This window comes from Ipomoea nil, unplaced genomic scaffold (genome assembly GCF_001879475.1).
Source record: "Ipomoea nil cultivar Tokyo-kokei standard unplaced genomic scaffold, Asagao_1.1 scaffold2144, whole genome shotgun sequence".
Taxonomy (NCBI): domain Eukaryota; kingdom Viridiplantae; phylum Streptophyta; class Magnoliopsida; order Solanales; family Convolvulaceae; genus Ipomoea; species Ipomoea nil.
The window spans coordinates 204326-217720 of NW_017618572.1; the positions used below are offsets into that span (position 1 = coordinate 204326).

At 36.5% G+C, this 13395-nt stretch overlaps 1 long non-coding RNA gene across 1 annotated transcript; it reads right to left on the reverse strand.

Moving 5' to 3' along the window:
* Positions 1–1457: 1457 nt before the first annotated feature.
* LOC109148713 lies at positions 1458–3134 on the reverse strand. Its single transcript, XR_002048843.1, has 3 exons — positions 3048–3134; positions 2303–2372; positions 1458–1553 (listed from the first exon to the last, which is right to left on the reverse strand). It is a non-coding gene; the product is annotated as an uncharacterized LOC109148713 (long non-coding RNA).
* Between the last annotated feature and the right edge of the window lie 10261 nt (positions 3135–13395).

Here is a 13395-nt window from a genome sequence, read left to right on the forward strand (position 1 = left end):
CTTTGAGACAGAAGAAACACTCCATATAGTTTTTATGAGATCTCATCTTTGATTCGACTGCACCTTCTCAACACAATATGTGTATGGTGATTATGATGATGAACATGAGAAGGACACTGGTTGCTTAACCGAAAGGACACTACGATCACAAGTTGTGGGAACAACTAAATAGAGCGTCACTCAAGTGGACTGCATTAGAGTTGGCTCTCCAAGAGAAGGGATTTCCTTGGACTTCTGGATGCATGGCTCTCCATCTTCAACAATCCACTAAATCTATGTAGACTGGGTACGTACCTTGTGTGGGGCACTTGGGTGAGATTATTGTTTCTCTACCGTTGTACATTTGATTATGTTATAGTGGATTGGACGCCTAAGTGATCGTCCCCCAGACGTAGATACACACTGTATTGAACTAGGTAAACATCTTGTGTGTTGATTTGTTATGCTGTCTCTCTCGTTTACTCGTACTGTGATCTATCTTACTGATTGATCTTATCAACAAATCAGTCACTCTAATTCGACAGTCTAATTACATTAAAATTGACTAAGAGTGAGAGAATGCAAAATTACATTGTTCAAGTATGATAGGAATATTTTTGTAAGTTTTGATGAGCCAAATGTATCTTTAGATCCCCTTGGTCTTTTGGTCTTTAGTACAAGCATCATAAATCAGAATATTGAAATCAGAAGGAATCTACCATAGGAAGAACAAAATTAATTTGAAAAATTAATTTTGGTCCTACGAGTATTCATCCGTGAAAGAAGCATAAAGCAATGGCGTTGCAAGGAATGATCGGATGAGCCTAACGGTGAAATGGTAGAGGTCCTTACTCTAAACGATCACACCCGACACTACTACAAAAAAGGGCTTTAACGTCGGTCTTTTTACCCCATTTAACGTCGGATTTCGACCGACGTCTAGGTAGCAGACGTCGTAAGTATGAGATACGACGTCGGTTAAAAAAACCGACGTCGTATAATTTTTAAATTTTTAATATTAACATACGACGTCGGTTATTAAGTAATAACCGACGTCGTATAGTTTTAAAAATATTTTTAATTAAGAAACGACGTCGGTTTTTTAAAAAAACCGACGTCGTATATTTTTAAAAAAAATATAATAAATTCACATAAGACGTCGGTTTTTTCTTAAAAACCGACGTCTTATGTTCACTTTAAAAAATAAATAAATAAATAAACAACGTACGTCGTTTATTTTTTTTTATTAAAATTTAAACGAGAATGAGAGTACCAGACAAGAACTCCTCCCAACAGCACTGTACATGGATATTTAAGGATGATAAAAAAAATTGAAGTACCAAGCAACAATTTCAGATTTAGCAAACACTTCAGGCATATCAACTAGCAAAACTAAAAGGAGAAATAAATAAAGAACAGTGAAAGATAGAAGAAAAGTCTCAAGTTTAGATGTTATACCTTGCATTGGGGTTCCACAGTAAGACTAGTGCTCTGTTGAATTTCTTCGATTTCCAGATAAGCATTAGAAGGATCTTCTATCATATGTTCAATGCTTGACAAATCACTTTTACCACCTTTATAAACATAATAAATAGAGGCAATGTATAAGCAATATGAATCCGTTCATTAGTTGCTAATAATTAATTTCTCTCCACATAAAAGATCACCCATCTATATGACACTATTATCTGAATGATCACTGCCATGGCTGTCAATACAACGGAGGTGCATGATGAGTGTAAAGATGTAAATAAAATAATCGTCATATGTTTGGAATGAAGTTTGAAGCACTCATAAGAAAATCCATATTTTCACCTTGCTCCTATACTGACAAGGTCAATAGTTTTCAGTCATGTACGAATTATTAGTATATAATAATTTAATTAACATGCAAAATGATCTTCCTAAGAAAGAGATCATCCTTCTCTTTCTAACAAGACGAGCAACATTCAACCATGGAACCTCCTAAAAGCAACAGCAAGGGAGTAGCCCAATTATGGGAGAGATGAGAAAAGGATAACATTTGAATCAGATTGTCATACTTCAATTGAAAGAACGTCCAAACCAAGTACACATTGAGAACGCAAAAGAGAAAATGGATAATAATTGCAATTTTCACCTAAGCCAAAATTTGATAGGTATCATTTCCTAGCATGCATATTGAATCGACCAATTATGGATTAGCCGGTCCTTAAATTATCTAATTTCTTGAAAAAATCATCTTAAACTTAAAATAGCATGCGTATAACTTTATTTTCAACTAAGTGGGCTATGTGCAATGGCCACTGAGGTAGATGAAACAAGATATGAGTAAGGAGCAGACCATGTAACACGGTCTCAATAGCCTTGTTACACTTCATGATTTCAGCTTCCACAATCTGTTGTTGCTCCCACTGTAAATAAATAAATTAAAATGAATTTAATTTAGCATGTCCAACTGCAAGTTCATTAAAGGTTTAACTAATATCCAAAGAATATCCATATAAGCAACCAAGGAATACCTTGGTACACAAACTTGCAGTCTCATCCTCCCCCAACTTAAGCAACCAAAGAATATCCATATAGTAACTCAAGATATATTATTGGTGCAAACCATTCAAGTTGTGTAATCTCATGCACCTCTACTACTCACTAGAATACTAGATTATGAAACCAGAGATCTTACATCCTCTTCGATTAATCAAGTAGCTCTAATATAACCATAATATGATCAAACAATTCAATGTAAAATAGTTTGAGGCTAGTCTTGCTCATATAACAGAAGAATATAATTCACAGTATGTGCACATCTTTGTCAGCCACATTTTTCTTTCAAAAGCGCAAAAGTTATGTTTTTCATAAGAATTTTTGAAATTCACGACCAACTCTTAACCCACAGGTCATTTATTCAATCCCTCAAAGAATAGATTTTAGGAGTGAAATAAATAGTCTCAATATAAAAAGGTTCGCCCTGACTATCTTCTTCATGTTATTATCAGTTTATTGGCACTATTAGTAATACTATGAATACTACTGCTTTATCACAATACAATTAGGAGCAGCCTGGAAGAAGATAAAGAGAAATTCACCAGCTTGGAAAGCAACTTCAATATTGGTCAGTTTGATATCTTTATAAGCAAATGATATAATAATCTTCAGTTTCCATCTTCATCTTCTTTGTATCCATTGCGCTGAAAACCACAAGAAATACTAGTCGATCACAGATAAAGATTAAAGATATGCACCCACTATAAGGCTGATTTGCTTCCTTCCCTAAAACCAATTCGAGTTTACACAACGAAACTAACAACAATTAGGGAAGAGCAACTGACAACAAAGATGCAGGCATCAATGATTAAGCAACTAAATGCAATACTTTTTTTTTTTTTGAAACGTGCACAACATTAGTATAGTTGTATATATAGATATAGATACTGATTACACCGGCATATAACAATGAAAGAATCATATTTACACTACCCTAAGAAACACATTTGAAATAAATTTAGCTACAACAAATAAAAGAAAGGTGCAAACCTGTTGTGACTCGGAACACATGATCACGATCACGCAGCTTCTTGTGCTTCTTCTTTTTGGCACCTCCAGACTTCACATCTAGAGCCTTGCCCTTTAGCTTCAACTTTCCAACAACTACATTTTCATATGCCGACATTTTTCCTGATAAAGTTCCACAAGTATGCAAGTAGACTACCTAATATATCTGCATAAAATAAAACCAGTTAATTAGACCACATCTCCACCCTAAAAGGCAGGGATTAGACAAATATGCATGTGCAACAACTCTTCCTCAGATCTAAGCCATTAGTGCTAGATTAATTACATAGACAATGCCCTTAATTTCATAGAGCGTTCCTGATTGCGGTAATTGCAAAATTTTCAGTACAAATGTTCGTAGATAGGCAAATAATTCTACAAAAATAAGCTTACCGCAGTGTGCGGCGAGGTGACTTCCGGCGACCAAGTGCGGCGAGGCGATGTCCGGTGAAGCTTTTGCGGCGACGCAACGCGACGGCTTGGGGCAGCTGGCGAATACGAAGTTGAAAGGGGCGACGGCTGACTGTTGCGGCGGCTGGCGAAGACGACCTCGAAGTGGGCGGCAACAGTGGCGACGATAAGAAGGGCTGGAGCAGTGGCGATGGTGTTAGGCGACAGTGTAGCGTGTGGTGTGATGGGGCGGCGGTGTGATGTGTTGAAGAAGAAGAGATCTCTTTTGTTCGAATAAGCTGTATATCTAGGGTTGAATTAAAAATACGACGTCGGATATAAAAGTAGCCGACGTCATATATTTAATAATTTATTATTTTTTTTAAAAAATAAAGGTTACGGCGTCGGTTTTCTATACGACCGACGTCGTAACCTTAATAAAAATAAAAAAATAAAAATCGTATACTATACGACGTCGGCTCGTTAGTTAGCCGACGTCGTATAGTATATTTATTTCTTTTTTTAATTTTAAATACATATAAAACGTCGGTTGTCTCACAAAACCGACGTCTTATGTATTTTTAAAAAAAATTTAATTAATTTTAAATTTTTAACGTCGGTTTTTTAAAAAACCGACGTTAAATTGGCGACGTTATAAGTGTTTTCTGTAGTAGTGCGAGATCGATTCCCCCCCAAGGACCTATATTTTTAATAAGGCAGATTTTTGAAGGAGCACAATGTGTGCTAAAGGAGCACAATGTGTGCCAAAGGAGCACAATGTGACCAAATATGAAAAGAGCACAATGCAGCTAAGGAGCACAATGTGTCCGAAGGAGCACGATGCTCACCAAAGGGTCACAATGTGACCAAATCTGAAAAGAGCACAATGCAGCTAAGGAGCACAATGTGTCCGAAGGAGCACGATGCTCACCGAAGGAGCACGATGTGACCAAATCTGAAAAGAGCACAATATGTCCGAAGGAGCACGATGCTCACCAAAGGAGCACAATGCGAAGAAGCACAATGTTGTCTATAAAGCACAATGTTGTGCCAAAGAGCACAATGCATCAAAAGAAGCACGATGTTCAAGTCAGAGGAGCACAATGTGGCAAAAGAGCAAGATGATCAGAAATTGGATAAATTCGAAGGAATTTACTCCAAGTCCACCCACATGCCACAAAACTCCAAAATTGCCTGAAAGATATTTGATCAGAACGGAAAAATATTTATGAAGGCTTGAATATAAAAACTTATCCTAGAAATAAATTCTATCAGATGAATTTATTTCAAAGATTCGTTGGATATTCAAATTGACAATTAAAGTAATATTTTTAGAAACAACTAGAAAATCAAAGTTGTGCTAAAAATAATTACTTTGTCAGGCAAGTTGACAAATCAAATCAAAATTGAAGATCTACTACTGTCAACAATATCAGGCTATGAAGATTCAAAATTCAAATATCAAATTATCCCACTCCAACGGATATATTTGATTGAGTATAAACAGCCATGAAGACTTGAAGACAAAGAGCGTGAGAAGAACAAAAAAAAACGAGATAGAATACAAGTGCAAAATTCAAAAGTGCTAGTGCTCAAAATATTCAAAGAGACTTAGTCTGAATAGTCTCAAAATCTAGTTGGAGAGAGAAATACAAATCCTTGTATTTGTAAATTGTAGAAAGAGTATAGCTGTGTGCAAAATACTCTAGTGAGTGTAGCTGTGTGCAAAACACTCGTAGTTGCTAAGTGTAGCTGTGTGCAAGACACTTAGTTGGCGTTTAGTATAGCTGTGTGCGAAATACTCGGAGTTGAGTGTAGCTGTGTGCGAGACACTCGGAGCAGGGTGTAGCTGTGTGCAAGACATCCGGAGGAAGTGCCTGTGTAGCACTTGTTCACTATTGTAACTGTGTGTGGAAAATAGTGAATTTCTCCTAGAAGTGAAAGGAGAAAAGTGGACTAGGAAGATTACGCCACTTCCGAACCACTATAAATTGCCTCTCTCATTTACATACCACACTTACATTATTTGCTACATTTATCTATCTCATCCGTCTAACCCGTTTACTATTCACGATTAATCTTTATCATCCGGGTTTAGTGTGTTCTCACGTATGCATGTGACTTAAACTTCTCGAGCTTAAATAGTGATTTATTCTAAGCACGTTTGACGTGTTGCATGTAACATTCGTCACACGTTCGACGTGATACGATATTTATTTACAATCTTGAATATTGTTATTATATATTGAGTGAACCATCTCCTTTATATATTCAAGATATCTCTGTCACTTTACATATCATTTGTACCTAACTTACTTATACCTGCACACTTAATTTACTAGTTGGGCATAACTCTTATTCCGCTGTGCAGTACAAACTTGCTCTATTTACTTGTTACTTAGAGTTGAAGTTATCAAAGAGTTAGTTAATTTGAAAAAGCTTGAAAGTCTATTCACCCCCCCCCTCTAGACTTTCACCACCCTATCGGGACCAACAATTGGTATCAGAGCGGTTGTCTACCTGAGTCAATTTTGACTGCTAGACAGATCTCGAAAAATCAAGATGATGAAAAGAGATAATGCTCTTGCCCAAAATTTATTATTTTCTCTAGAAAAATTTGACGATTGGAAAATTCGTATGCAGGTACATTTATCCGCATTACATGATGAAATGTGGGAAGTGGTTACGAGTGGTCCTATTGAGATTTTACAAGTCAACACTTCATCCGAACAAACGAGTGAAACTCCACAATACATTCCAAAACCAAAAGTGGAATGGTCTCGTGAATATAGAACAAGAAATAACTTGGACAATATTGCCAAGGATATTTTGTTTAAATCTATCGATGACACGATATTTCCAAAAGTTCGAAAGTGTCAATCCGCGAAGGAAGTTTGGGAAACGCTCATTCAAATTGGTGAAGAAGACGAACAAGAAAAAGATAATAAGCTCACTATAGCATTAAAGAAATTCGAGGATTTCAAAATGCTAAACGGCGAGAATATTACCGATATGGAAACGAGATTTGCCAAAATCTTAGGAGAGATTAATGATCTTGGAAAAGATATTAATCAAAAAGAAATCTCACTCAAAATTCTACGTGGTTTACCATCTACATGGGACATGAAGGTCACGGCCATGAGAGATCATAGGGATCTAAAAACTCTATCAACCGATAAGCTCTTTAGTGATCTAAAAGCTTATGAATTTGAGATGAAATCAAGATTAGAGGAAGATCATGAAGAAAAGAACAACGCGCTTATAGCCGAGCAACCATCAACCTCAAGGTCAGTACAAAATGTTGAATTATTGCCTAATGATCAATTTGCTCTCTTTGTCAAGAAATTCAGGAAATTCATGAAGAGAAGCAACTACAAGAAAAATCTACAAGGGAAATCATGGAATACAATGAAGAATTCGAAGAAAGAAATTATTGAGGAAGATTCAAATTTGTGTTACAACTGTAGAAAACCGGGACACTTTGCAGCAAGTTGTCCATATCCCAAGGTGAGTAAAAGTCAGTACACAAATGTTACTAACCCTCAACAGGAAGAATTCAAGCCCAAAGATAAAAGATTAAAAGAAAGAAGAAAAGCACTCATCAGTGACCCACTTGAAATAAGTGAGTCAGAAGAATCTTCAAGTGATGAAAGTGACACCTCAAAGGATGACAATGCAATGTTTTGCATGAGCATCTCCAACAATGCACCACACGAGGACATGTGTCTTATGGCTAATGGACATGAAGAAAATGAGGTAACATCTAAATCTTATGACTCTGTCAACTCTTCATTTTCTAGAGAGTCCTTCTTTCACTTAATGGAAGAATGTCAAACTGTGATGGACACTCACTCTCAACTCAAAGAGCGCAATAATCATCTGATTCTTGAAAAGGATCAATTAAATGAAAAATTGCAAAATGCTCTACTTGAAGTGAAAGACTTGAAAGATAAAATTATTTGTCTTCAAGAAGAGTGTAAATCAAGGGAAGTGAGAGAACACAACCTCAGGGAGGTTATAGCTACATTTACACATTCATCCAAAATAATGGACAAAATGGTAAATATGCAAAAACCCTCAAGTGATAAAATCGGACTTGGTTATGATCCATCGTGTTCTCAAGCCTCCGAAAAATTGACCAATTCTACTACTACTTTAAGTAATAAAGTTCAAGTAGTAAAATTTGTAAAAGGTCAAGAAAGCACAGTGAGACAAGGAATTGGTTACCAAACTGATGTCAAAATTAACACTGTTGGACTAAAGCATCAAAGAAACAATACTTCGTCCAAACAGTACATTAAAAGACAAAAGTTTGTTCCTAAATGGAAATATACCAATGAGTTTAGTGCACAAAGTCCTCATAGGAAAATGGGAAATCCGAGGATTGGGGCAGGGAGATTCTATCCCTCTAAACAAGATTGGTTTGGAAATATTAAACCATGGACTAAGTCCAGATTTAATGCTAATCACAGGCCCAAACAATCTATATCCCACGTGTCAAGAAATGGAGTCAATTTTCAAAAACCGGCACAAAAAATGTTTTCAAAAATTAAATATGATTATAATGTGTTTAATGGTTACCAATCACCTAAACTTAGATCAGCGAGTACAAGGTGGATTTGGGTACCAAAAATGACTAACACCCAAGGACCCAAGTCAAGTTGGGTACCTAAATATGTTTAATTTGTTTACAGGAAGTTTGGTACTTCGATAGTGGATGTTCTAGACACATGACTGGGAATAAATCAAGTCTTGTGAATCTTAAAAATATCGAAGGACCAAAAGTCGTATTCGGTGGAAATGAACGATACGGCATAACAAAAGGAATCGGCACAATATCTAGAAATGGTTTGAAAATCGAAGATGTATCCTTTGTTGAAGGTCTAAAATTCAACTTGTTAAGTACAAGTCAATTTTGTGACAAAGGATATCTAGTAGAGTTCTTCAAAGAGAAGTGCCAAGTGAAAAATAATTCCACAGGAGAAGTTGTTCTCGAAGGAATAAGAAAGAAAAACATGTACGTTGTGGATTGGAACACAACAAAAGAATCAGTGTGTCTACTAGCAAACAACTCACACGCAACAAGTTGGGAATGGCACAAGAAGTTGAATCATCTAAACTTCAAAACCATCAACAAGCTAGCAAGAAACAAATTAGTTGAAGGTCTGCCCGACATTGTCTACAAGAAAGATCAAATATGTGATGCTTGCCAAAGAGGAAAGCAAGTCAAGACATCTTTCAAATCCAAAGCTCAAGAATCTACAACAAAACCGCTAAGTCTACTACACATGGATCTATTTGGTCCAGTAGACCCAGCAAGTCTAAGTGGTAAGAAATATACACTAGTTGTTGTTGATGACTTTTCCAGGTACACATGGACAATATTTCTCAAAAAGAAAAATGAAGTGGAGCAAAAGTTGCCAGAGCTACTGAAGCTGCTATAAAATGAGAAAGACTTGAAAATTGCAAAAATCCGAACGGATCGTGGAACTGAGTTTGTGAATCAAGTGATTGAAGCCTACTGCAATTCCCAAGGAATTCTACATCAACTGTCTGCCGCACGTACACCTCAACAAAACGGTGTAGCCGAAAGAAGAAATAGAACGCTAAAAGAAGCCGCACGAGTGATGATTACGTCAGCCGAGCTACCTAAAAGATATTGGGCTGAAGCAATCAACACCGCTTGATACACACAAAATCGGAGCTTGATACATAAGTCTTACAATAAGACTCCGTACGAATTATGGAAAGGGAGAAAACCTAAACTCAACTATTTCCATACTTTTGGTATCAAATGCTTTATTCTTAATAATGGTAAAACATATCTAAAGACTTTTGATGAGCGTGCAGATGAAGGAATATTTTTGGGATATTCATCTACCAGTAAAGCATTCAGAGTATTGAACAAGAAATCAATGGTGGTAGAAGAATCAATTCATGCCACATTTGATGAAGCTCATATGAAGGAAACCCAAAGCAACAAAAATGATCAGGAGATTTGTCATGTTGAAAAATCATTTAATGATGCTGACATATCTTTCAAAGATCAAATTGTACAGCGTATGGAGCAATTGGATATTGATTGCAATAGTGAAGAACACGTGGAAGCCAATGAAGATGCACACGTTGAAAATCAAAACTCTCAAGTCAATACACAAATTGGAGATCAATCTGATGAGCAAAATGTGTCTACCTCCAATTTACCTACTGAACAAGGAAACGTGGAAAGCCCATGCAATCTACAACCTGACTTGAGATGGCTCAAAAATCACCCTCCAGAGCTAGTAATTGGAGATCCACGAGAAGGAGTAAAAACAAGGTCCTCAAGTATAAATTCTTTATTCTCTTGTTTTCTTTCTCAGGTGGAGCCCACAAGCATTGAAGAAGCACTAAGTGATCCAGATTGGATCAATGCAATGCAAGAAGAGCTTGAACAGTTTAAGAGAAATGACGTATGGGAATTAGTTCCAAGACCTGAAAATTACAATGTAATTGGAACAAAATGGGTCTTTCGGAATAAAGCTAATGAGGATGGAATCGTCATTCGAAACAAAGCACGTTTAGTGGCAAAAGGATATTCACAAGAAGAAGGCATAGATTTCGATGAAACATTTGCACCCGTGGCAAGACTAGAAGCCATCAGAATATTTCTAGCTTATGCCGCATACAAGAATTTCACTGTCTATCAAATGGACGTGAAAAGTGCATTTTTAAACGGATTACTTGAAGAGGAAGTCTACGTTGAGCAACCTCCCGGTTTCGAGGTAAAAGGTGATATTAATAAGGTCTACAGATTAAAGAAGGCGTTATATGGGCTAAAACAAGCACCGAGAGCTTGGTATGACACCCTATCAACGTTCCTAATTAACTGTGGTTTCACAAAAGGCCTTGTGATAAAACCTTATTTAGAATTCAAGAAAATGATCATATTTTATTAGTACAAATTTATGTTGATGATATTATCTTTGGAAGTACTAATAAAATTCTTTGTGAGAAATTTTCTAAGCTCATGCAGAATAAGTTTGAGATGAGCATGATGGGAGAACTGAATTACTTTCTTGGACTACAAGTAAAGCAACTCAGCGAAGGAATATTCATCAATCAGGCCAAGTACACAAAGGATCTTATAAGGAAATTTGGTCAAGATGGAAAATCCTCAACCAAGATCCCAATGAGCACATCTTTACGATTAGATAAAGATGATGAAGGCAAGGATATTGACGAAACAAAATATCGAGGAATGATTGGATCATTACTATACCTCACTGCAAGTCGACCAGACATATCTTACTCAGTGGGAGTATGTGCCAGGTTCCAGTCAAAGCCAAAAGAGAGTCATCTTCTTGCTACCAAGAAAATCATCCGATACTTAAAAGGAACAGTCAATGTGGGATTATGGTATCCCAAAGAAGGTAACTTTACACTAACTGGTTTCTCAGATGCAGATTTTGCAGGATGTAAAATCGATCGCAAAAGTACCTCAGGAACATGCCAGTTCTTAGGGGGAAGGTTGGTTTCATGGTTCAGCAAAAAGCAAAACTCCATAGCTACAAGTACAGCCAAAGCTGAATATATAGCTGCTGGAAGTTGTTGTGCGCAAATTCTTTGGATGAAACAACAGCTGAAAGATTATGGCGTGATCTGTGAAAATGTCAATATATTGTGTGACAATACAAGTGCTATTGCCATAACACATAATCCCGTGTTGCATTCAAGAACAAAACACATTGATGTGAGACATCATTTTATCCGGGATCATGTTGAAAAGAAGGAATTATCAATCGAATATATCCCGACCGAGAATCAATTAGCTGATATTCTCACAAAGCCTCTGTGTGAATCAAGATTTTCGAAATTAAGACACGAAATGGGCATGATTGAATTGAGCTAAGCTTCTAAACTCTATTTTATTTATAAGCTCAATTTTTCATCTGACATTTTGACACTATCTGATTCAAATTTTCGTGCCTATGTGTCAAACATGCAAAAAATGTCACATCTTTTTAATGTCCACCTATATCTATTAAATGGTGATAAAGCACATAATGCTTATATGTCTTTCTAACCGTATATATATACATATGTACAAGTAGAAATCATCTAGATATGCAAATCTTACCATTTAAGAGTGATAAGATGGTGTGATGATAGAATGTCTTAAATGAGAACACCTTTTTATGGTAGTTGTGCACAATAAATAGTCTAGAAAGAACAAACTTCTCTCTCTTCCATCTACATAAAAACGTGTAGATACATACATATTATTTTCGAACAGATTTAGTGCTCTTTGAATTTTATTTCAGGTAAAATCAGTCCGAGTATCTAAATTTTTGGCGCCACATCAGCAGACAAATTGGATGGAGAATATATAACCTAAAACTAACTATCAGTTAGGTCAAAGGTTGGAAGCTATTGGAATATCAAAAATATCCCTCAATTATTAAAAGTCAACATTTAATTGTGAGGATATTTGTGTAAAGACACCTCCTTTCTAACCCAATCGGTTGGAGAAGCCACCATTACACTCAAATTTTCAAAAGCTATTCATCTTCCATAGCCGAAATACAAACCTCTTCTTCCAAAAATTCTCAATCCCTCAAATCTCCTAAAAATATCAATCGCATTATGGCCACCATTGGAGATACAAGCTCATAACCGAATGAAGAACACACCACACAACTCAACCTTGCAAAGCTAGCAGTGGGAATCAAGGCCGGAGGAAGTTTTGACCCTCAAGGATTCCTCAAGGAAGCCGAGAACTCTCCTCTTGCAGAAAGAATCATCAATGCACTTCAACAAAGCAATCTAATGAGGTTATGTTCTTACTCATATTCTGGATTTTATGATGAAGATGTAGCAGAGTTTTATATGAATGCCAAGGTTGTTGGATGGACCATTGAGTCCACCGTGAATGAAACTCTCATCACCATTGATGAACACGAGTTACACACAACCTTTGGACTGCCCATATCTAGTCCAGAACAACCACTGTTGGACTTAGATGTTCATTTGTATGATCATACGGAAATTTGGACAGAAATTCGGAATGAGAATGCTTCTCTCGAACCAAATATTTCCGGTCAAAAATCTGAGTTGAAGTTGGAATATGAAATGCTTGTTAAAATTCTCTACAAATGTGTGTTGTGCAAATTAAATAGCATGGAAGATATTTCACCCGTAAGAATTGGTTATGTACATGCTATCATGAATGTGGTTAGGGCTGATTGGAGTAAGCTTGTCTTGAGCCGAATTGCTCACTTTGTGAAAGGTGCAAAAATAAGGAATGGGAAGTTCAACCGTATATTAGGGTTCGGTTTGCTCATTGGAGAGATTATCAAAAGAAAAGGGTTGACTATGAGGTCAAAGAAACCTTTTGGGAGTAATAGAATCCTGTTTAAAGATCATGAAGCAGTTAGTGATCTAAACTCCAAAAGAAAGAGGAAGCCGAGAGGTATCCCAGCTAGAAAGAGACCAGTTGCAGAAATTCTTGGT